The 25,322-nt window shown below is 41.0% G+C and overlaps 1 pseudogene across 1 annotated transcript; it reads left to right on the forward strand.

Annotated features, from left to right (window-relative positions):
* Positions 1–5,198: 5,198 nt before the first annotated feature.
* On the forward strand, positions 5,199–22,192 carry LOC309978071 (large ribosomal subunit protein uL22-like; annotated as a pseudogene). Its single transcript has 5 exons — positions 5,199–5,375; positions 8,176–8,261; positions 8,782–8,868; positions 16,966–17,126; positions 21,486–22,192. The product of its transcript is annotated as a large ribosomal subunit protein uL22-like (transcript).
* The last annotated feature ends 3,130 nt before the right edge of the window (positions 22,193–25,322 follow it).

Genomic DNA, 25,322 nt, shown 5'->3' on the forward strand with positions numbered 1-25,322 from the left:
GTTCCTTAAAAAACTAAAAATACAACTACTACATGACCCAGCAATCCCAGTCCTGGGCATATACGAGAGAAAACCGAAATTCGAAAAGATACATGCACCCCAGTGTTCATAGCAGCACTATTTACAGTAGCCAGGACATGGGAGCAACCTAAATGCCCATCGACAGATGAGTGGATAAAGAAGATGTGGTCCAGATACACAATGGAATATTGCTCAGTGATAAAAAAGAATGCAATAATGCCACTTGCAGCAACATGGATGGACCTAGAGATGGTCATACTGAGTGAAGTAAGTCAGAGAATGACAAATATCATATATTGCTTATATGTGGAATCTTAAAAAATGGTACAAATATAGAGTCACAGAAGTAGAAAATAAATGTATGGTTACCAGGGGGGAAAGCAGGGGAAGCATAAACTGGGAGATTGGGACTGACATATATACACTACTGTATACAGATAGATAACTAATAAGGACCTACTGTATAGCACAGGGAACTCTGCTCAATACTCTGTAATGACCTATATGCAAATAGAACCTAAAAAGACTGGATATATGTATAACTGATTCACTTTGCTGTACAGCAAAAAGTAACACAATATTATACGTCAACTATACTCCAATACAATTTTTTTTAAAAAGATGTGGTAAATATACATAGCAGAATATTATTCACCATAAAAAGAAGGAAACCTTGCCTTTTGAGACAACGTGGATGGACCTTGAGGGCATTATGCTAAGTGAGACAAGCCAGACACAGAAGGGCAAGTCTAAATACTGTATGATCTCACTTATGTGTTGAATCTAAAAAAGCTGAACTCGTAGAATCAGAGAGTAGAATGGTGGTTCCCAGAGACTGGGAGGGTACGGAGTAGGTGGAGATGCTGTTTAGTGATACAAACTTACAAACAGAAGATGCATAAATTCTGGAGAGCTAATGCACAGCATAGAGATTACAGTCAACAGTAGTGTATTATATACTTCAAAATTCCTAAGAGACTAGATCTTAAACCTTCTGACTACAAAAAACATAATAATAATTATGTAAAGGGACAGAGGCATTTGCTAAAGCCACGGTGGTGATCGTAAAGCAATATACAAATGTGTCAACTTAACCCACTGGACACCTTCAATGTACACAATGTTATATATGTAAATTATATCTCAATAAAAATCAACAAAAAGGTAAAAAATTGTATACTTTAAACTGGTTACAATTTGAAATTATAGGTTATGGTTTTTTTGCGACAGTAAAAACTTGGAAAGATAAAAAAAAATACACATCACAGAGAATAGAGTGCTGAGGAATAAGAAACGTAATTTATGTGAATTCATGCAACAGATCATCAACAAAGCTGAATTTGAACATATTTTGTCCTGACATCGATACACGTGATCTGTCACTATACAGATGGGCAAATAATGACATAAGAGTAGCTTTCTTAAACTGTCTTTTAACAGGTACTGGCATAGAGAGCAATAAATATCCCTCTGGGAGAAAAAAAGTACAATTAGAAAAAAGTTAGCTTGAAAAATATTCCTATTGGAGAACAAGAAAATTAGCATGGTAGGTTGGAAAGGTCATACAGTTCTAAAGGAGGACATCTGAATTCTAATGGTATCTCTGGTAATTCACTTGTCTCTCCTGACCCTCGTTGCCTTTATTTATCAAACAGGGATTATTTAATGCCTAAGACAGAAGGATCCACACATATTGCCCATTTATTTAGTGTTGGATACTTTCATAATACATATAGTTAAGATGTTTTTTTAAAGCTGTGGGAACCTGCTTTAACTTTGCGACCATACTTGGATTAAATATATGTGAAAACTGTTATGGAATTTAAAACTGCAAGCAAATATTATTTCTATCATTTAATTTGGGAGAAGGAAAGAAACGATAGGCTTTTCTTAACCTTAGATGAATGTGGATACAACATTTTTCTATTATAACAGTTTTACCCTTTTAGTCACGTTTCAGTAAAAAGTTATACTTTCAAGTTTGTTTTTTTTCAAGGCATTGAATCCCCTCACGCTGGAGATGTACAGGCATAGGCTGATGAATAGTTTGGTGGAACGCTGGAAAAATGGCTGAACTAGGAGGAAGATGCTTAGATTAGACTAACTGTTCTTCCAAACCCAGAAGTAATCTGATTTTCTAAGTAACCACGTTCTCAGTGAAACAGATTTCAAATATGGTTCAACAGTTCGCGGACATTGTCTTTCCAAAGTGTATAAGTAAATCTCTTGAGAATTTAGAGCCAAAAAAAATAAATAATCATAATGTGAATAAAATTGGGAGAAAGACTGAGAGACTTGTAAACAGAGGGATATTAATCCTTTTATTAAAAATTTTCACATTAAGGAAGACATTCCTTGTGGTTCCCAATATTATAGTCAATTTTATTTTTAAAAGAGATTACGCTTGCTTTTTCTTAACTGGTTTTGTTTTTTTGTTTTGTTATTTATTTTTGGCTGCGTTGGGTCTTTGTTGCTGCACACGGGCTTTCTCTAGTTGCGGCGCGCGGGCTTCTCATTGCGGTGGCTTCTCTTGTTGCGGAGCACAGGCTCTAGGCACGTGGGCTTCAGTAGTTGTGGCACGCAGGCTCAGTAGTTGTGGCTCGTGGGCTTAGCAGCTCCGTGGCATGTGGGATCTTCCAGGACCAGGGATCGAACCCATGTCCCCTCCGTTGGCAGGTGGATTCTTAACCGCTGTGCCACCAGGGAAGTCCTGCCTTGTTTTCTTTACTGCAAATTTTTTACAAGTTATTTTTTATGAGTTATTTTTCATATACTAGTGTCTTGGTTTTCATTTGATTCCTGTCACCTGTGCTCCCTGGAAAGCACGTGGTGCTCAAATCCTGACAACCCTCCACGAGCAACTGACACTTGGTCTGAAGCCTGTGTCACCTCTATTTTATCACCACACTCAAAGGACAGTGCCTAGTCGAATCTTTTTGAACTCACCCAAAAACATGTACTTGTAAAGAATGTAAAAAAAACTTCCAGCAACGCAGCTCAAAGCAGCTGATGTGGAAAATATATTTAGTAAAGAAAACAACCGGAAAATCCCTGAAGCTGTATTGCTCTTACTACCCCGTCTAACACAGCCCGGTCTTTCACATCACTTCCTAAAAATATTGTGCCACTCTAGCCTGTTAAAAATCGTTCAATAAAGAGGGTCCAGTAAATTTTACAACTTTGCATTTAACGGTCTCTAGGAAGATCCTGGGTATTTGGAACTCTGTCCAAGCAGATGGGATTTTACTTTTCAATGCTAAGCTGAAGTATCGGGACACTGCATTCATTTTCTTGGACGTGCATTCTCGTGTATTGCAAGCTACCCACCTTGATGCCGGACGGACCTGGCATTCCACCTAGACAGCACTGAAACCCTGGGGATTACAGTGGAGTCAAGGCAACACCGGGATGCTCTTAAAACAAGGCAGTTAGGTTTCTGTTCGCATCTCCTTGGGTTCAACTGTCCTATAGCCATTATATGCTAAAAGGGCAAAGTCTACACATAGTCATTGGCTAAGTGAACCAGAATGGGGAAGATCTCATGGATGTTTGACTCCAAACCCGCAAAGTGAGGAACTGAGGAATGTTCTCGATAAACTATAATGCTGCTCCAAGAAAGGCAGACCCTGGAATGTGGAGAGCTTCTCTCTATATTCGAACTTGTGCGAGACCATAACCATGTCCTGATAACCAGATCCACGTTTGAGCACAGAATCGAGATCTTCATCATTTCCAGTTGCAGGATAACACAGGTAGACGTGTAATCATGACGCCAGCTGCACTTCCATCCAATTTAAAGGACTGTGTGTTATAAATAATGGTGTGACGTTCTCCTCTGAATAGGACTTTTACCAAAAATGTTGTAGATTCTCAGACATTTCAGAATCAAACTATGTACAAAAGGATATTGAATTAACGCAAATAGAAGTCCTTGTGAAATAAAATCCAATGGAATTATGCATAAATAATGAATAAGTTCACCAGAGAGAAATTCTCAAGTGTTTTTGTGTTATATGTTTTCATGAGAATTCCTCTTTTATCTCATGGCTTATTCTCATAAACAGGAAAAATAATCTTACACTTTAAACTATGCAATAAGTAGTACACTCTGAAATATTCTTAAATTCCACTTTAATTAAAAGGGGACTCCTGGGCTTCCCTGGTGGCGCAGAGGTTGAGAGTCCGCCTGCCGATGCAGGGGACACGGGTTCGTGCCCCGGTCCGGGAGGATCCCACATGCCGCGGAGTGGCTGGGCCCGTGAGCCATGGCCGCTGAGCCTGCGCGTCCGGAGCCTGTGCTCCGCAACGGGAGAGGCCACAACAGTGAGAGGCCCGCGTACCGCAAAAAAAAAAAAGAAAGGGGGGGGGGGTACTCCTGAGATTGAGTTTTTATTTACTGTGAAACCACTGGAACACTTTCTCTTGATGACCCTCTCAATATACACGTCTCTTCACTCAGCACATTTGCACTGATTTCCAAATTTTATTTTTAACATGTTCATTTTATGGAGGCTCTAAGCATTTTGTACTGTGGAAGCATATCTAATGGTTCTTAAGGCTGCTCCCAGTGCCACGTAAAAATGGGAAAAAACATAGACACTGACGGTTCCCTAGGAGATCATAAAGCCTAGATTTCATATTAGAAGATGAAATTCCCTTTTAGTAGCTGCCCTCATCTATATTTCTAATTTATGAGAAATAATTTCTCCCAGTTAATTGGCACCATGATCTCTAAATAAACTATAAAACAAATTTGCTAGGCTCAGATGGCTGAAGAAAGACCATACATACAAACTCTTATGTATAAGATAAATAAGGTACAAAGATACAATGTAGAACACAGGGAGTAGAGCCAATAATTTATAATAACTTTAAATGGATTATAATCTATAAAATATGCTGTACACCTGAAACTGTTACAATATATAATACATAGAGTTATAATAATCAACTCTAACTTTTAAAAAGCTCATAAAATCACCACTGACTTTTCCAGTTTGAGATGCTATCAGATATCCAAAGAGACATGACAATGTTTAACCTTTTGGAAAGCAATGTGCATTTTCAGGAAGCTCTGAAATGAAGACAGAAGTCTGGGAGTGGCTTTTAGAAAAGGGAGTTGAATGCACGGCATTAGAAAAGAATATTGGGGGCGCAGGCAAGAGAAGACAAACGTCATGATTCAGGAGGAACTGGATCTACCCCAAATCTTCAGGAGAAATAAGGGAGCACGGAAGCAAGAGGGTTCAATTACAAAGAAATCGGGTAAATACACGAGGAAAACAGGCTGGCACGTGTTCACTACAGTCTCTCAAGAGGACGAAAGCCAGGAGAAAAGGGAAACGACAGAAAAAGTGAGGACAGACGTCGCTCCCTGATAGCAGAGGCCTCACAAAGAATGATCCCTAACAAGGAGGTGTGCAAACTACAGGACTGAAACAAGGAATAGAGGCAGATGGTGGAGAAGGAGGTGAGGGCAGAGTGAACGTCACCTGAAATGTCTGTAGATTTGGGAACTTTGGTGTTGTCATTGTTTGCAGTTGCTATGACTGTTGATCTTGTGAGGCAAATGGAAGATACTACGTGGAGATACTGACAAATGGAGCAGAAGGAAAGAAACAAACCAAGGAGCACGGACTAAAAGAGAAAGAATTCAGGGAATAGAAAGTCACACCAAGGAGGGAGCCCTCCTGCACTGTTGGTGGGAATGGACATCAGTGCAGCCACTATGGAGAACAGTACGGAGGTTCCTCAGAAAACTAAAAATAGAGCTACCATATGATCCAGCAATCCCACTACTGGGCATATATCCAGACAACACTATCATTCAAAAAGATACATGCACCCCAACGCTCATAGCAGCACTATTCATAATAGCCAAGGCATGGAAGCAACCTAGGTGTCCATCAGTAGATGAATGGATAAAGAAGATATGGTACATACATACAATGGAGTATTACTCAGCCATGAAAAAGAATGAGATAATGTCATTTGCAACAACATGGATGGACCTAGAGATGATCATAGTGAGTGAAGTAAGACAGAGGAATACAAATACCATATGATATCGCTTATATGTGGAGTCTAAAAATGATATAAATGAACTTATTTACAAAACAGCAGCAGACTTACAGACAAAGAGAACAGACTTGTGGTTGTAAAGGGGGAGGGGGTGGGGGAGGAAAGGATTAGGAGTTTGGGATTAACAGATGCAAACTAGTATATGTACGATGGATCAACAACAAGGTCCTACTGTCTACCAGAGGGAACTCTATTCAATACCCTGTGATAAACCATAATGGAAAAGAATATGAAAAAGAATGTACAAACATGTATAACTGAATCACTTTGCTGTACAGCAGAAATTAACACAACATTGTAAATCAACTATAGTTGAATAAAATAAACTAAAAAAAATCACATGAAGCAAAAAGCAAGGGTCATTTGCTCCAATGGCTTTTGTCAAATCATTTGTAGTAGAGTGTATCTATTTTTTCTTTTTACCCTGAGGTCAAATGAAAAATTTTAAATGTAGTGAAAGCCACACGGCATTCTCACTCTGTGCCTGCCAAATGAGCCTGTTTGTCCAGCAGAGAGGTTCAACCTCAGTACTTGATTCTGATACAGTTATCTGAGGAGGACTTCATTAATTTATGAGTCTTTAATATTTCAGTCTTTTTTTTTTTTTTTTTTTTTTTGCGGTACGCGGGCCTCTCACCGCTGTGGCCTCTCCCACTGCGGAGCACAGGCTCCGGACGCGCAGGCTCAGCGGCCATGGCTCACGGGCCCAGCCGCTCCGTGGCATGTGGGATCTTCCCGGACCGGGGCACGAACCCGCGTCCCCTGCCTCGGCAGGCGGACTCTCAGCCGCTGCGCCACCAGGGAAGCCCCAATATTTCAGTCTTTAAGTCAATGCAGAAACACAAATTACATCCTAGGAAATTATCTGGCAACTACACTCAATCATATAACACATGTAATGACCAGAGAGTTTGCAGTTGGAGACAACTATATGCACATGGACCCAATCTCTCTGGTTAATCCAGGAATCTCCTGCAGTTTATTTTTCACTGGGGCAAGGAAAACAACAGTTGTTGCTGGATTGAAAGGATCTGTCAGTTTAATGTATGGGAGACCTTGTAACTGAAGGCAAAATTTTAGAGAGAATATTTAAGCTTAAACTCTAATATTACAGTTTAGTAACAAAGCTTCTTTCATGAAGGAGTAATTCAACCAGTAGTGTCTTATTTTGTAAACTACGTAAGGTTGATCCATTATTTTAAGTTATGAATTAAAATAGATTTTGCTGATAAAATCCAAAGATTTAAAGTAAATGAAACGATAAAATGTAAATGGAAATAAAACCATAGATGACTTCATTGACGCCTTTCTTTACAAATTTATTTATTTTTATTTAGTTTTGGCCGCGTTGGGTCTTCGTTGCTGCACACGGGCTTTCTCTAGTTGCAGCGGGCGGGCTTCTCATTGCAGTGGCTTCTCTTGTTGTGGAGCACGGGCTCTAGGCACGCAGGCTTCAGTAGTTGCAGCATGTGGGCTCAGTAGTTGTGGTGCACGGGCTTAGTTGCTCCACAGCATGCGGGATCTTCCCAGATCAGGGCTCAAACCCGTGTCCCCTGCATTGGCAGGCGGATTCTTAACCACTGCGCCACCAGGGAAGTCCCACAAGTGGTTATTCTATGTACTCATGCTTGTATAAGGTCAGTATGACCTGCACAAGTAACTTCTATCCTTTTATATTGGAAGTGTTCATCACAACCTGGATTATTACTGGTTTAGTTTATACTGAACACAAAAATAAGAGGCTAATTACAGAGAACCCTGTAAATTAACCCTGAATAGTTTTCTTTTTATTTGAGATATGTTTTCTCATTTCTTTGTGTCACTCTACAAATCCCTGATTCAAACTTCTCTTCATCGAAGTCATGGCAATTCTTCCTTAAATTGTTTGGGTGACATGGAGTTCACAGACACTCAAGGCTTCCTCAGTCCTTGGAATCTCAGGGAGAAGGTGGACCAGTATTTTGTTCCCTGATGCTTTTAAGCTTAGAATCATGCGTTTTGAGGATCGTTTCACCCAGGCTTAAAATCTTAGTGTAGTGATTACCAGCTTTGAGACTTTCTCAACGTTCCCAGGTTACAACAAGTGCAGACAATGTTCGAGAACGTGAAATGCAGTATATTTGTAAGGCAGCTGACAGAGAACCCTCACTCTGCATTAAGTATGCACCTTCCTGTTTACATAGGGCCCTGGATAGAGATTACTTAACTTGCTATAGTTGGTCTGGGGTGTTTTCAGCATTAGAGCAAAAGCATTCTTCCTAAAACCAATCTCATCTCCCCCACAGTCAAGTCTTCACAGGTATCAAAACCAAACTTATGGTTACCCAAGGGGAAACATGGGGGAAGTGATAAACTGGAAGACTGGGACTGACACATACACAGTACTGTATATAGAATAGATAACGAATAACGACCTACTGTAGAGCACAGGGAACTCTACTCAATACCCTGACAACCTAGATGGGAAAAGATCTAAAAAAGAGTGGATATATGTGTACGTATAACTGATTCGCTTTGCTGTACACCTGAAACGAACACAACATTGCAAATCAACAATACTCCAATAAAAATTTTTAAACAAAGACAGAATCTTCAGGAAAATGATACTGTAGTACATAAGAACAAAGCTGACTCCATTTTGGATCTGTTTTTAACTTTAACCTTTGTATCCTATTGCAGGGGTTCCCAGACCCCAGGTCGCCGACGGTTACTGGTCCGCAGCCTGTTAGGAACAGGGCCACACTGCAGGAAGCGAGTGGTGGGCAAGTGAGCGAAGCTTCAAGCGTCATCCGCCACTCCCCATTGCTCGCATGACTATTTGACCGTCAGCCCCAACTCCGGTCTGCAGAAAAACTGTCTTCCATGAAACCGGTCCCTGGTGCCAAAACAGTTGGCGACCGCTGGTCTATTGCTTTAGCTTCAAGTTAAAAATGTTGCCTAGAGCCTGAAATATACAGGAGAGCCCATTCTCAAGGCTCTGACCTTTAAGGGTGTAACACTTTTCCACTCCTATAGAGATAAAAAGTTGCAGAACAGAGAATAACATTCGTCTTGTTGGAGGTTTACAGGAACATCAAGACCTGACCTACCTGGACAGATGCAAGAACAAAGGACTCCCACACAAAGACGTCTGCGAGAACCAACCACACCCCCCGCCCCCTTTTTAGTATAAAAGAAGCCTGAATTCTGACTTGGGCACGATGGTTCTCTGGGACGTTAGCCTGCCATCTTCTCGGTCTGCTGGCTTTCCAAATAAAGTTGCTATTCCTTGCCCCAGGACCTCACCCCCCATTTACTGGTCTGTCCTGTGGCAGCAGTACGAGCTCAGACTTGGTAACGATGGCTTCTTCCTTTCTTGGTTAGGAATGTTCAATCCTCTCGCTGTCTAGTCTGTACATGGGACATACAGAGATTTTTTGGGTAAAAGATTACAATTCTGTACTATGAGTCTATATAGTATATGTAATTCTGATTCCTCAGAGTAAATGGTCAACACGCGCTTTCTAGGTGGGGTGGCCTGCCTCTGCGAGGTCAGTGAATGTGAGGTCAGGCCTCTGCTCTACAGAGTAAAAATAAATTTTCCACATCCCAGTTTCCTGCAGGCTACCATCCTAAGTCCTGAACCTAGTTTACCACAAACATACGCTGTCAGAGGTGGTCGGATGTCCGAAGATAGAAAACCTTCAGGAAGAAACAAACTTGGATCCCTTATTACTGTTCCAAGCTCTGTGTATCTTTCATGCCCGATGCATTTTGAATGTTATGGGACGGAGGCGTGAAAGATGGTAGACCAATGTGTCCCACACTTGAAAGATACATGCATCACGTTTGGTGGTTGCCGGTGGAAAACCGGCCCTAATTTTGGGAAGCTCATGCTGCTGGTTTGCAAACATCTTTATACCTATTTCTATGATTATTCTTTATACCTGTTTCTATGATTATTCTTTGTGTTGGCACGAATCCATCTGCCCAGACTTGCCCAGTAAACTTTGTACCCAGAGAGCGGCTGGGAATTCATCTTACACTTCATGGAGCGAGATATTTTATATTTGCTATGCTTTGAATTCTAGAGAAGCAAACCTGTAGGTGATTTCTGCTAACATGAACACAGATGGCTCTGAGGTGGTTCTTAACATGTTTGTTGGATTTAAAAGTACTAGCATTTTAGTCAGAAACAGAAAGAATTACCATGCAGCACTATGTACGTTCATCCAACAAAAAAGCCATCTCCTTTATAAGCCTATGGGAAAAGGAGAAATATACAGGCATGCATGAAACTCCCTCCTTTTCCATTCCTGCTGCATATACATCAAAATGCCTGGTCAATATAGAGCATTCGGTATTTCCCATCTCCCGTGACAACCTTCCCCTACCTCAGTAGACTAGTACTTTCGTAGGGGCATGGTTTGGTGTTCTAAAAAATAATTGTGAAAAAAGTTTTGAAACTAGTACGATTACATACTCTGACATTTTCAGATACAGCATAACATTTTATAAAATATGTATGTAAAATGTTTATGAACTGTCTATATTTAGAAAAAAAATTTTATAGGATGAGCTTCAATATCAAATTCATTAAAAGTCCACAGCAAAGCAAGTACTGACTGAAGAAAAACACAACATAACTGTAAATGGAGAAGCCGATATAATATCATGAAAGCAAGAAACCTGATGCTCCCAGTAGAAGATAGAGAGAGTAATTAGTTGATTGAACTCCTACAGAAAAAACAGGAAGAACGTCTTCAAATGTTCAGAACGAATAACTTGTCTGTGGTCACAAGTTTAAATCAGTCAGTGCACATAGCGCATTTATTTTTAGGATGTGATGAATACTACTTTGTATTTTGATGTAGAATACATTTTATTTTTAATGCTCAATAAATTGAAATTATCAAACCATTTATGTAAAATATATACATCACTGATCAACAACTATTCATACAGATTTCATATCTGCAATGTATGGGATTGGACGTGCATGAAAATTGAAATAGGCAAGTATGACGATTCAAACTGTCCCACCTTTGTGATCAGAAACATTTATTCAAAATGCAGATCAGAAGTAGCCATGTTCAAGTTTGTGCGTGCTGGGAATAAAATGCTTCTCTCAAAGGAAAGCCACGTGATAAGAAATAAAAGAAAACCAGTAGATAGAAATCCATACGTATCTTACTTAAAGTGAAAAATTCAGCATAAATACCTCTATAGTCTTCATACTAAAAAATACGTTATTTCCTAGTTTCTGGTAAAAAGTAAAGCCGTAATAATTTGGTTTAAAATAATTTTCCAACACAGTTTTCTATTTCTTCCTCACTGCACTTAAAAACTTACCGGTTGAAAACTCTGGAGAGGGCGTAGAGAAAAGGGAACCTTCCTGCACTGCTGGTGGGAATGTTAAATTGGTACGGCCACTATGGAGAACAGTATGGAGGTTCCTCAAAAACTAAAAATAGTACTACCATTTGACCCAGCAATCCCACTCCTGGGCATATATCCAGACAAAAACTATCATTCAAAAAGATACATGTACCCCAGTGTTCATAGCAGCACTATTTACAATAGCCAAGACATGGAAACAACCTAAGTGTCCATCAACAGACAAATGGATAAAGAAGATGTACATATATACAATGGAATACTACTCAGTCATAAAAAAGAATGAAATGATGCCTTTTGCAGCAATGTGGATAGACCTAGAGATCATCATACTACGTGAAGTCAGAGAAATACAAATACCATATATCACTTATATGTAGAATCTAAAATATGACACAAATGAACTTATCTACAAAACAGAAGAAGAGTCACAGACAGAGAACTGACTTGTGGTTGCCAAGGGGGAGGGGGGTGGGGGAGGGATGGATTGGGAGTTTGGGGTTAGCAGATGCAAACTAATATATAGAGAAGGGATAAACAACAAGGCCCTACTGTATAGCACAGGGAACTATATTCAATATCCTGTGATCAATATCCTGTGATAAACCATAATGGGAAAAGAATATACATATGTATATATAATAGAATCACTTTGCTGTACAGCATAAATTAACACAACGTTGTAAATCAGCTATACTTCAATTAAATAATTTGTTTTTAAATCGTAAATTCCACCCCATCAAAATAGAACAGAGTTGTTCAAAGCTACCTTTTGGGGGGGAAAAGATAACTCTTATTAAGAAAAAAAAAAAAAACCCCAAACAAAAACTATAGTTAAGGTGGGAATAAAATGTCACTTAACCGACTTTACTTTCTGTGGAGATAAAAATCAAAACTTCTTTATGTTATGTTGAAGGAGCTGAAGACCCCAAGCTGATAAGGAGCGAGTTCACTATTTTGTGCACTTGTTCCAGAATTTTTAATATTTTGACATTTTATTCCATATATAAAAACTACAAATGGAAGATGTTAATTAGCCCCAAGCCTTCAGAGCTAGGAGTCAAAAGGGTTCTCTGATTTCAGTTTGGTTATCTTCCAAGTATTTCACTGTCACTCCACAATGAAGCATGAACTTCTTGAACTTCTAATTTAAAAGAAAAAAAAAAATTAAGGGACTATCCTTGCACACATATATAAGCAAGCATGAGAAAACCTGAACGTTATTTTATCTGCTTCCAGCAAGGCTTCAGAAGGACAGCTTCAGCTTTCAAACATGATCCTAAGAAAAATTTTAGGAAACTAATGAAGTTACATATTTTCCCATCCAAAAATATACTAGAAGTAAAAATGCCTTCAAAATTGCATCGTTGAATATCAGAACAATATGACTAGACTTTCCATGAAGAAAAAGACATGGTAGCATAAATCACTCAGGATGCAGTATTCAGCCAAAGAGTTATAACGCTGTAATATGAAAACCTAAAAAGGCGGAAGCTCTAACAGAAAAGCTTGTCTCTCATTTTCCAGGCTGGTTGCTGACTCTGCTCCACGGAATCATGCAGGGATCCAGGCTACTAACAACTTTGTTATTTTCAACTACATAGTTATGGCTGGGGTCCAGCAGCCCCACCCAGCCGGTCGCCTACTACAGGCATACACCTTGGAGATGCAATAAAGCCAAAATTACAACAGAGAGAGTTACAGGAATGTTTTGCTTTCCTACTGCATATAACAGTTATGTATACACTAGACTGTCGTCTGTTGAGTGTGCAATAACATTAAGCCGAAGACAATGCATATACCTTAACTAAAGAAGACATTCTTGCTGAAAAATTCAAACCATCCTCAGAGCCTTCAGTGAGTCGTGATCTGAGCCATAACCTTTCTGCAAGATGATATCACAGATCACTGATCAAAGATCACCATCACAGATACACAAATAATAAAAAAGTCTGAGATGTGAGAATTACCAACCTATGACCCAAAGTAAGACACAAAGTGAGCAAAATGCCTTTTGGAAAATGGTGCCAAGACATTTGCTCAATTAGAGTTGCCCCAAACCTTGAATTTGAGATTAAAAAAAAAAAAAAAGGCAATATCTGTGAAGCACAATAAAGTGAAGCACAAGGAAGTTAGGTGTACTAGGGAAGAAGAAACGGTTTTGGTAGGATGTGCGCCGTTCTTTGCCACAGAAGGGACAACCTGGATGGAAGTACTGAATGCAGAAACGTTCTTTGGGGTAACTTCCATTTTCTTTTTGGTATTCAAGTGTAATAAGATTATCATAGGACTTTGGCAAATTATGTTTTTTTGGTTTTTTTTTTTTTTGTGGTACGCGGGCCTCTCACTGTTGTGGCCTCTCCCGTTGCAGAGCACAGGCTCCGGACGCGCAGGCGCAGCGGCCATGGCTCACGGGCCCAGCCGCTCCGCGGCATGTGGGATCTTCCCGGACCGGGGCACGAACCCGTGTCCCCTGCCTCGGCAGGCGGACTCTCAACCACTGCGCCACCAGGGAAGTCCTGTTTTTTTTTTTTTAAAAAAAAAAAACTAGAATCACACTATAAAATACCTGTAAGGACGTACTGGTTTATCCCTGGTTTGTGCTGTTTGCATATCTGCCTTATCTGTTTGCACAACCTACCTTACCATTGGAACAGCGGCTTTGGAAGCTCTTTTTACATTTACAAATACCTACATGGAACATCATGGTAATATTTTCCCTTTAAAATAGTATTCAGGGCTTCCCTGGGGGCGCAGTGGTTGGGAGTCCGCCTGCCAATCCAGGGGGCGCGGGTTCGTGCCCCGGTCCGGGAAGATTCCACATGCCGCGAAGCGGCTGGGCCCCTGGGCCCTGGCCGCTGGGCCCGCACGTCCGGGGCCTGTGCTCCGCGGCGGGAGGGGGCGCAACGGTGAGAGGCCCGCGTACCACACAATAATAATAATAATAATAATAATAATAATAATAATAGTATTCAGATTAGAATGAATCTGATTTTTTTTTTTTTTCACCAAGCTGCGTGGCTTGTGGGACCTTAATTCCCCGACCAGGGATTGAACCTGGGCCCTTGGCAGTGTGAGCAGAGTCTTGTGCCAGGGAGTTCCCAGAATCAATCTGATATTAACCCATTTTGTAGGATTTGATTACACAAATGTTTGGCTTTATTTTACAAAACAAATAATTTGCAAAATGAATTACAAAATGATTTCCAATACTGCGATTTTACTCTTGTGGATTATTTTGTTTGACTGTACAGAGTCCAATTAAACCACTGCATTGGGTTTCCTTTGTCATATCAATAACAGTACTAAAAGCTCTTTACCAAGTTGCTTAATAGTGCAATCTCTTTCTGTTCAAGTATTTTTAAATGTCATTACTCTGACGTATCACTGCCAAGTGCTATGAAGTCTTATAAACCAACCACAATACATTTCGTAAAAATGAATATTTCAAGTCACTTCTGGTTTCTGTTTTTGCAAAGCGTTCTTGCAAAACAATATATGATCTTTAAAGGGTAAGTAAAAATAAACTGAGGTCCCCTGAAGATTGGGACATGCTTTCTTTTTAAATGGGATGATGTTTCCCTTTTGGTGGTTTATAACAAAATTTACTTCTTCAAAGCCCCATCTATTTATGTCAAAACAACTGTTCTTGTACAAGACAGACTGTGAACATCTGAATAAGAGCCAAGACTTCAAATCAGTCTCCTTTAAAGGTATGATGGCTTTTCTTTCCCCTGTTGTATAAGAGCCTCTCACAGTGACACAATCTTTGAGGATTCATCTCTTTTATAATTAAATTGCCCCGAAGAAAGTTCCCAGTCATCTTTTCCTCATTTCTTAGCAATTCTAGGACAAGCACACATCTGATAATAAAGAATACTTCAAACAGCACAGCAAGCATTAAAACTGCTTGAAGAATTGAAAGTTCAACACTCATAGTGTTAATTATGTTTTCACATACCACGCTTTCTCTGTGACAGCATTTTTACCTTGGGCGGCACCATCTAAATGCTTTAAAGGAGGTGAACCCTTTCCCAGGACTATTCCTAGGTGAGCCTGCTCCTGTGACCCAGATTCTTATCTTAGTTTCTCATAAAACCTTTCAAAGATGCTTTATCCACAGTGAGTGTGTATGGACACAGATAGATGGGTAGAGAGATCGATCCAGTCCTAGGAGGGAATCACCAGACATCGTTTCATGACTTTCTCTCCTGGACTTTGCTCTGCGTATCTGCCTGAGTGGGGGGACCTTCCCCCCGATGGAATGATTACCCTGGTCCAGACACAGAGGCCAACACGTCTCATTTTTTGCTCCTACCCTCTTAGTTGAAATAGGGTTATTTTGAAGTCGAGCTATTTTTATGAGGATACAGAGGCAAACATGGATGAAGGAAGTTGCCCAGGACCACAGCGTTGATACATAGCCTGAGGGAGACTTGAACATTGCAGCGAAAAGGTTGAGTCTGTCCCCACCGTGCTATACGACCACCGTGTGAATATATAATACTCCTCTATATCATCACAGTAACTTTTATACATTTTTCCAGTCCCGAGAGACCTCCCTTAGCCTCCTAAAAGGATTCACAATGTCCCAAAGGATATAAGTAGATCATAATTTAATTAGTTAATTACCCTTACTTAGCAGCTTTTAATTATGCTTTTGGAAAACACATCTCCAAATCTTTATTCTACCATTTCACTCTGTTCATAATGCCCTTTTTTCCCCATGATAAAGGTTTAATTTTTATGTATTCCAACCTGATATTCAAATGGATTTTCCTAGCTGATACTCTGCAAAATCGAATTTGTTTTTCAAAAACTTAAAATTTATTGTGATTTTTTAATATATTAAATAGATAGATGACAGAGAGATGGACAAAGATGGATGACAGATATAGACAGATGCTAAACAGATGATAGATAATAGATATAAAGATACATAATAGATATAGATAGATGAAAGATAATATCAAAAATGGATAGAAACAGATAGATGATGGATAACTAGGTACAGACATTTATGTAATCTAGTATTTACTTTTATAGATAGATGATACATGATGGGTAGAGATACAGATAGATAATAGACAGATGATAAGTAGATACAGATAGATGATGGATAACAGAGGTCGATAGATAACACAGATGATGGATAGACAGAAAGATAATGGATAGATATAGATGTTTAAGCCATCTAGTATTTACTTTTGTGTAGGAAGTGGAGTTAAGATCCAAGCACCTATCTCCTCAGAATAAACGAGTCTGTTCCTTCGAACCCTCTAATTTCGCAATTATTTGAAACCCTACATTTATCCCACCTCCAGTTGCCCTGCAGCCTCTTGTTAAGACTCTCTCTGATACTTCTTAAGCCCCCCTTCTATCTCACACGCACGGATCACTCATTATCTATACTGGAGCAAGAGCAGATGCAGGTGGATGGACAGATGCTTGGCAGGATGTGCTTCTCCACATCCTCTCCTCCAAAAGGTGCAGGGACACTAAATCCAAGTATGCTTTCCAGCTCGGAGGTCAAAGAGGAAAACGAGCACGTGGCCAGAGCGAGAGAGAGAAAGCACGCCCTTCCCAGGGCACAGAAGCTCTGGACCACACAGAGGCTGAAAGCAGCCTCTTTGGGAGAAGAAAAATTAGTAAGAAAGCACATCTCTTGCATAAGGAAGAGCTGGTACATCTATACAATGGAATACTACTCAGCCCTGAAAAGGGATGAAATCATGCCATTTGCAGCCACATGGATGGACCTAGAGATGATCATACTAAGTAAGTCAGACAGAGAAGCACAAACATCATATGATATCACTTATACGTGGAATCTAAAATACGACACAAATGAACTTATTTATAAAACTGAAACAGACTCACAGACATAGAGAACGGACTTGTGGTGGGCCAGACAGGGTGGGGGAGGGAAGGGCTGGGAGTTTGGGGTTAGCGGATGCAAACTAGTATACACAGAATGGATCAACAACAAGGTCCTACTGTACAGCACAGGGAACTACATTCGATATCCTGTGATAAACCATCATGGAAAAGAATATTTAAAAAGATGGTATATGTAAGTATAACTAAATCCCTTTGCTGTACAGCAGAAGTTAACACAGCACTGTAAATCAACTAGACCTCAGTTAAGAAAATAAAAATTACCAAGAACATCCAACCCGGCTAGCCTATGATTGTGCAGTCTCCACCTCTAGACTCTCCAGCCCTAGAAACTGTGTACCCACCGGTGTTCAAGAATGTAGAAAGCAACGATCTTCCAATAATTAGACGGCCTCACTCTTGCTTCGGAGCTTCCAAAGAAGCAGAGAGGAGACCAGAACTCTTGGCGGAGTCCAGGATTTGTCACTTTTAGAATAAAAGTCATAGTGGCTGACAACACACAACCTTGAAGAACAGATAACCCAACCTGTGGACTCTCCCCTGCTATGCCCCATCCAGCCTCCTGGAATTTATCACGCTCGTGGACAGAGGCAAATCTAACCCATCGGCACTAGAGGAAAGAAACGTGGAAACAAGAGAGAGGATTTTCATGTCTAGTTTATACGAGAATGTAGGTATTTTTTCAGTCTTCTTTTAAATTCATTTATCTTTCATAATCAATCTCACTTTCTATCCCTTCAATTTTCTTCAATCTCACTGGGGCTAGATATTTGTACATATTTACATAATTGGGACATAAAATGCTTTGTACCAGATTTTTTCACTTAAAAAATTATATCATGCTTCAATTAAAAAAGAAAGAAAAAGCAAAGAGAAAAAAAATCACGTCATGCAACCTTCTTTTGATTTATTTAAAATTGGGCATTTAGATTATTTTTAGCAGCTCAAAAATTCAAAATGCTGTGAACCCTCTCCTGTAATAACTTGCCTCTTGGACACATTTCTAAGGATAAAGTCCTAGGACCGGAATTAGAGTCTATGGAAACAACCATTTTGAGTCCCTTGTTATTCATTGTGAATTTCTCTCAAAAACAGGGTGGCAAATACAGTAACTGACATTATTATTTAACTTAAAATGTATTTTAAGACTAGCGAGCAAGAAAGCTGATGAAGTTATTCAAAACGTAAAGTTTGACCTGATCTCCTTAGGTTGAGGGTGATTAACAAAAATTGGGGGACCTAGCCCACCTTCCCACCTTAGGTGTGAATGTCTTTGCAAAACTTCTTCAGGTTTCCAATTCTGTCTGCAACTTAATTTCTTGATAAATGATCTAGTTTTTTTGTTGTTGTTTGTTTTATATCTTTTGGGTTATATAAAAATTATATGTTTTACTTACAGTGAGGACACAATTTACAATTTTTCTTCCTGTAGCAGTGACCTATCTCCTCCAGTGAAACATCCTCAGCGTCACACTCGTTTTGTTACACATTTTTTATCTCCTCTCAACCCAATTCAATCCCAGAGACAAATCCCTCCATCAGTTAAAAAGTTGGCTACGTACCATTCTATTCATTTCCTTTATATACGTACACAGATCTACAGACAACACGTCCGTTTTTGTTTTAATATACACAGAATTCTGACAGTCGATTTTATGTGTGAACTTGGCTAGGCTACGGTGCCCAGGCATTTGGTCATACCGTCATCTACATGTTGCTCTAAAGGTATTTTGTAGACGTACCTCACATCTATATTCAGTTGACTTTAAGGGAGATGACCCTTGATCGTGTGCAAGGGCACCATCCGATCTCTGAAGGCCTTACGAGCAAAAAAAAATCCTGAGAAAGCCTGGAGAAAAAGGAATTCTGCCTCAAGCCGGTGACACAGAAATTCTGCCCGAGTCTCCAGCCTGCCGGTCGGCCCTTCCGGTTTCACATTTGCGGTCCAGACGATCAAGTGAGCAACTCCTTAAAATAAATCTCGGTTGGTTCTGGAAAACCTTAATCCAGAAATGACTCCATGCTTATCATTCATGCTATTTTTGCACCTAATATATGTTGTGCCATGATTACACATCACCACAGAATGATTTATGCCTTTCCTTTTAAGGGACACATGCAATTCCTCTGCGTTAGGTATACCAGATGCCTACTTATTCATTTCTCTCTCAATGGATATTTGGATCGTGCTTCAAATTCCCTTTATGACACAAGACACCGAAGGGACTTATTCACGAGCCACGTGCTCTTCTCAACAAGTTTATAGGGACTTCCCTGGCGGTCCAGGGGTTGGGACTTTGCCTTCCAATGCAGGGGGTGCAGGTTGGATCCCTGGTCGGGGAGCTAAGATTCCACATGCCTCGGGGCCAAAAAACCACAACAGAAAACAGAAACAATATTGTAACAAATTCAATGAAGACTTTAAAAAATGGCCCACATCAAAAAAAAAAAAAAATACCACACACACACACACACACACACACACACACACAGACACTCGTAACCACAACATCTATGAAAAGCTCCAGATGTTGGCACTGTCTCAATTTCTGTATCAACAGACATGTCCAACTGGACATGTTCCAAACAGAACGTTTGGTTCTCATCCTACAAAACTGCCTGCCTCCCAGTCCATTTTTACCATTTCTGCAAATGATCCCGTGGTGTTGTCTAAGCCACAGTGAAAGGGTCATAATGGATTCCTCTTTCCCCAGACCCTGTGCATCTCATCCATCAGCCAGTACCTTTGACCCTACTTCCAAAATGAAACCCACACCCCGCCCCCGCCCTATGTTTCACCTCGCCCCGTGATCAGCCTTCCTGCTGTTCTCTCTGCTTCCACTGGAGCATAACTCACCCCCCCCCCCCGCTACTCCTAAAGCATACATCTGATGGAGCCCCTCCCTTATTTCAACTGGGTCCATCACCGTTCATGGTACTTAGAATCGAACCCAAGCGTTTGCCAAGGACAACGAAACCTCATTTGCTTGGGTCCCTCTGTACAGCGTTTTCACTTGCTCATAACACTGCAGCCACGTGCAGCCTTCAGACGCAGCCAGCCCTGTGTCTGCTGCCGGCTATAGGCCTTGACTGTTCCTGAAGCTTCGGGGGCCGTTATCCCAACCTGCCCCTCATCAGCTTCTCCGTTTCCCCATCTGCACGTCAACAGGACCCTGCCTGACTGTGTGATCCTACAGGCACGATGTGAAGCAGACACTGACACCTGTCCTAAGGCAAACTGAAGCCGTGAACAGCTTGAGATGACTTCTCTTTTCAGATACCGCCACGCAAAGATTTTTTTAAGAGCAGCCTGGGACGTGAGTTTATGAGGACGATTTCCTGCTCGTGCTGATTAACGTAGGCAAGGGCTAAGGGGAAACGGTCAAGTGCTGATAAGACGCTTATAGACCCCCACTTATCAGAAGAGACAAACACCATGGGCTGTTTATACAAGGAAAAGGGGGGAAATGGACTGCTTTCAACATGAAAGTAAATCTCTTTGGTGACAATTGGTCTCTTCCACTCCCAAATCTTGAGTTAGGGAAGAAAAATTGCATGCCACGTCTCCCTCTGAGAGGTTGAGGCTGTATGTCTTTATATATGATGGTAAGATTGACGTGGACGCCCAATTTCATGCCCGTGGTCGAATCTATGAAATCTATGATCTTGTCTCTAGAAACCATCGCCTTTTGAAATAAGAGAACGATGACAGATAAAACGTTTCTCTTTCAAGGAATTTTTACTCTCCGGATTCAGGCAATTTAATGTATAAAGACCGAGGACCTAATGGTAAGCCAGGTTATGCTCTAGCCCTGGGTCTATGCATAGCTAAATAAGACACAGTTCTTAACACCAGGACACTTGTGGTCTGTTGAAGAGGTGACGGGTTGTACCATTAACTGTCTACAACAGGGGTTGTAACAGGGGCAGTTTTGCTCCCCCACGCCAGGAACATTGGGCCATGTCTGTCACAACTGAGGACGCTACTGGTGTCAGGGGAAGAGACCAGGGAAGCTGCCCAACGTCCTGGAGTGTACCCATTCCCCACCACAGCAAAGAGTCATCCAGCCTCGCTTTTCCGGTAAGCAGCCTGAAGTGACCTCTAAAAGTGGGTTGCTATTCACTTGACCCGGAAAACCCTACAAGATCACGCAAATCAAGAGGTTCAAAACTTCGTGTTCACTTTAAGAACACGCATGAAACTGCCCGGGCCATTAAGGGTAGGCATATCCGAAAGCCACCAAGTATCTGAAGGATGTCACCTTACAGAAGCGATGGGTACCATTCCGTCGGCACAATGCTGGAGTTGGCTGGTGTGTCCAGTGGGGCTGGATGCAGGGTCGGTGGCCCAAAAAGAGTGCTGAATCTTCACTGCACGTGCTCACAAATACAAAGTGTAACGCTGAACTTAAGGTCTGAGATGTAGATTCTCTGGTCAACGAGCACATCCAGGTGGACAAATCCCCCGCGATACGGCTCAGGAATTACAGAGCTCATGGTCGGATCAACCCGTACGTGAGCTCTCCCTGACACACTGAGATGATCCTTACTGAAAAAGAAGAGATTGTCCCTCAACCAGAAGAGGAGGTTGCAGAGAAGAAAAAGATACCCCAGAAGAAACCGAAGAAACGAAAACTTACGGCCCTGGGAATAAATGCTGCAAAATAAGTAAATAAATAAATACAAATAAAAGAAAAAGCAGGAAAAAAAAAAGATTATCCAGCCTCAAATACCAATGGTGTTGTAGCTCAGAAACCCTGCTTTACACCTGAAGGAAAATAATACATGTGCAAAACAGACATATCAACACCTCAGGGCTATGAGCATCTACAGAGAGGAACAAAGATTTGGGGAAATTTCGCAAGACAGGGAGGGTGGATGCATAGACAGGAAATCCAATTGTAGCTGTATCTTACCTTCGCGTCCTTGAAAGAGTAGTCTGCATTTTATGAAAAGACCAGTATTGAATGCAAAGAAAACTGGAGTCACGTACCTGATGCCATTCGCGGATGGGCTTACCTTGGTGGGAGCAACTGGCCAAAGGGACACGTGGAGGCATCATGGCGGACGGACACCAACCTTCTCCCAGTGTCGACAGGTGGGCAGAGCTTTGCGGCCAATGGGAAGCTACGGATGTAAGGAGGACATCGCGTGAGCATCTTGCAACTAACACCCACCAGCAAGCAGCCAACAAGGCTCAGTCGTGTTCCAGCTTTTCCCTAGGCAAAAAAATCTACTTTTAAGGACAGGTGTGCAGTTAGGACCTCGTTAATACGACAACCGTCTAATAGTGCTTTAAACTGAATTAAACCTGAACTAGGGGTAGTGAAATCTTTCCAACTTTGTGCCTTGTCAAAGCTGGAGTGCAGTCCAGTGGTTAAACCTCCAATAACCAGCTCTTTATGTTTCACTTTTCCCTAACGTGGGTCGAATATCCCTTTTGAACAAACACGGTTGAGTCTATGTAGATTTCCTTCCTTCAACTGGTGTATAAATTTCGAATTGCTGATACACATGACTCAAAAGCCAACGCCTTTCAAAGGAAGCAGGTACATGCGAGAGACGAATGTCATGGGATATCATTTATATGTGGAAACTTAAAAAAATGATACAAATAAACTTAATTACAAAACAGAAATAGACTCACAGACGGAGAAAATAAACTTACGGTTACCGAAGGGGAAGGCGGGGGAGGAATAAACTAGGAGCTTGGGATGAACACACACACACTACTATATATAAGATAGATAACCAACAAGGACCTACCGTGTAGCACAGGGAAATACTCAATATCTTGTAATAACCTATAATGGAAAAGAATCTTCACTGTGTGTGGGTATGTATATCTATCTAACTATCTAGATATATCTATATATGTATATATAGATATATCTGAATCACTTTGCTGTATATCTGCAAGTAACACAACATTGTAAATCAACTATATTTCAATAAAAATTTTTTTAAAAAAGAAATTAGGGGCTTCCCTGGTGGCACAGTGGTTGAGAATCTGCCTGCTAATGCAGGGGACACGGGTTCGAGCCCTGGTCTGGGAGGATCCCACATGCCACGGAGCAACTAGGCCCATGAGCCACAGCTACTGAGCCTGCGCGTCCGGAGCCTGTGCTCCGCAACAAGAGGCCGTGATAGTGAGAGGCCCGCGCACCGCGATGAAGAGTGGCCCCTGCTCGCCCCAACTAGAGAAAGCCCTCGCACAGAAACGAAAACCCAACACAGCAAAAATAAATAAATAAATTACTAAAACTCCTACCCCCAACATCTTCTTAAAAAAAAAAAAGAAAGAAATTAACCAAAGCAGAAAGGTCATAAAGTGACCCAAGATCATAAGAAAAGGAAATCATACGACAAAGATCAAGGGATATTCCTTAATCCCAGGCTTGGGCTCTTGCATCAGAAAGGTTTGGAATGGATGGGAGCGGGCATGGCTATTACCATCTACGAAATCATCATTCTTTGCCCCAAATCAGACTGCAACAATGCGTTCCTTAACAGCAGTGCTATACGGACAACATGCTTTAAGGCTTTGTCATGGACATAGCCTATCCTCAGCAGACGGTAGATTCTCAGTTGCTTAGAACAGGTGGGGTCCGAAAAAATGAAACAGAAGCCAATCTGTCCCCGTGTCAAATCTTAGGTTGTGTGTACAACACACTCTGCTTAGGTTTCTGTATATTTATATATAAAACATAGAATATATTTTAATTCGCTACTATGCGTGATCCTCTGCCTAATGCTTTGAAGACTGTAAGTTAATCATTGTCTCCTACACGGGCCCGCTTTTAAGACTTGTTCCCTAGCCTCCGACGACTGTAAAAGTGACTGTTTGTATGAGAAAGCAGAGCTCCTCACGTAGTGATGAAAAGCAGCAGCTGCTTCCCCTCTGCTACTTTCAGCTCTAAATCACTAACGCTAAGTGGTGAGACACACAGTGTGTACGTCTTTATATTAGACATATGTCTAATATGTCCTTCTATTGCTGTATTTGCAAAAAAGGTTTCTAGATTTTCATAATTTCATAGGATGCTGCTTCATGATTACAACTCAGTGTACATAACGAAATCATATTGCTGTGTGTCTTACACACCCAAGAGTAGGGATGGAGAAGCAGCCATGCCTGCTTTATATAGGTGTTGGTCACGCGGCCTCCCACTTGGAGTATCAGATTCTCTTGGGATTCACAAGTACAGGAGATCTGCTTTTTATTATGCCTGAGAAATCTTTCCACTATACGTGAGGAATCTTCCTACTTACCTGCAACTTCTACGTTACGAGTCAACAAATGCGCTGTGTATGCTCAAACCCACTGTACGGAATATAAACCATGGACTTGTTTATTAAAAAGAAATTGTAATGTGTGGGGATCTCACCCGTTCCATAGAGCCCTGAGCACACAACGGGAAGGCTCACACAACCGATGACAGCTGCAGACAGATCAAGGGATGAGGTCAATCTATTTCTTCCCAATTACTGTAGAATTATTGAAACACATCAGCCCCTGTGACTGATGGGGATATCACTGCTCTGTTAGGGATGCATTGCTTCTGTTTTCCTATTGACTCTTGGTACTGGCGTATCCTTCCTACAGGGTCTACGTGCCTGTGGCTTTGATGAGACCAACCCCATGGGATAACAGTAGTGGGCTTTCTTTTGTCGCTCAGAAAAACAACTTTAGTCTTTGCTGTAGAGAGGGAAATCCAGGGGGAAGGCTACGGGAATTACGTCTTTAATGCAAACTCATCCCTACATCAAGAGGAAAAAGGTATTTCAGATCTTCTAAGTATGGCTCAACAGCACCATTTCTTGACTCAAAAGAACTGCCTTTACTGTATCATTGTTGATTTCTTATCTATTTCTGATTTATTTTGAAATCTAAAAGCAATCTTAAACCTGCAGATTGTAAGCCCTTTGATGCTTAGACATCATCC

The sequence above is a fragment of the Leucopleurus acutus genome (assembly GCF_964270905.1).
Source record: "Leucopleurus acutus genome assembly, chromosome: X".
NCBI classification, from domain to species: Eukaryota; Metazoa; Chordata; class Mammalia; order Artiodactyla; family Delphinidae; genus Leucopleurus; species Leucopleurus acutus.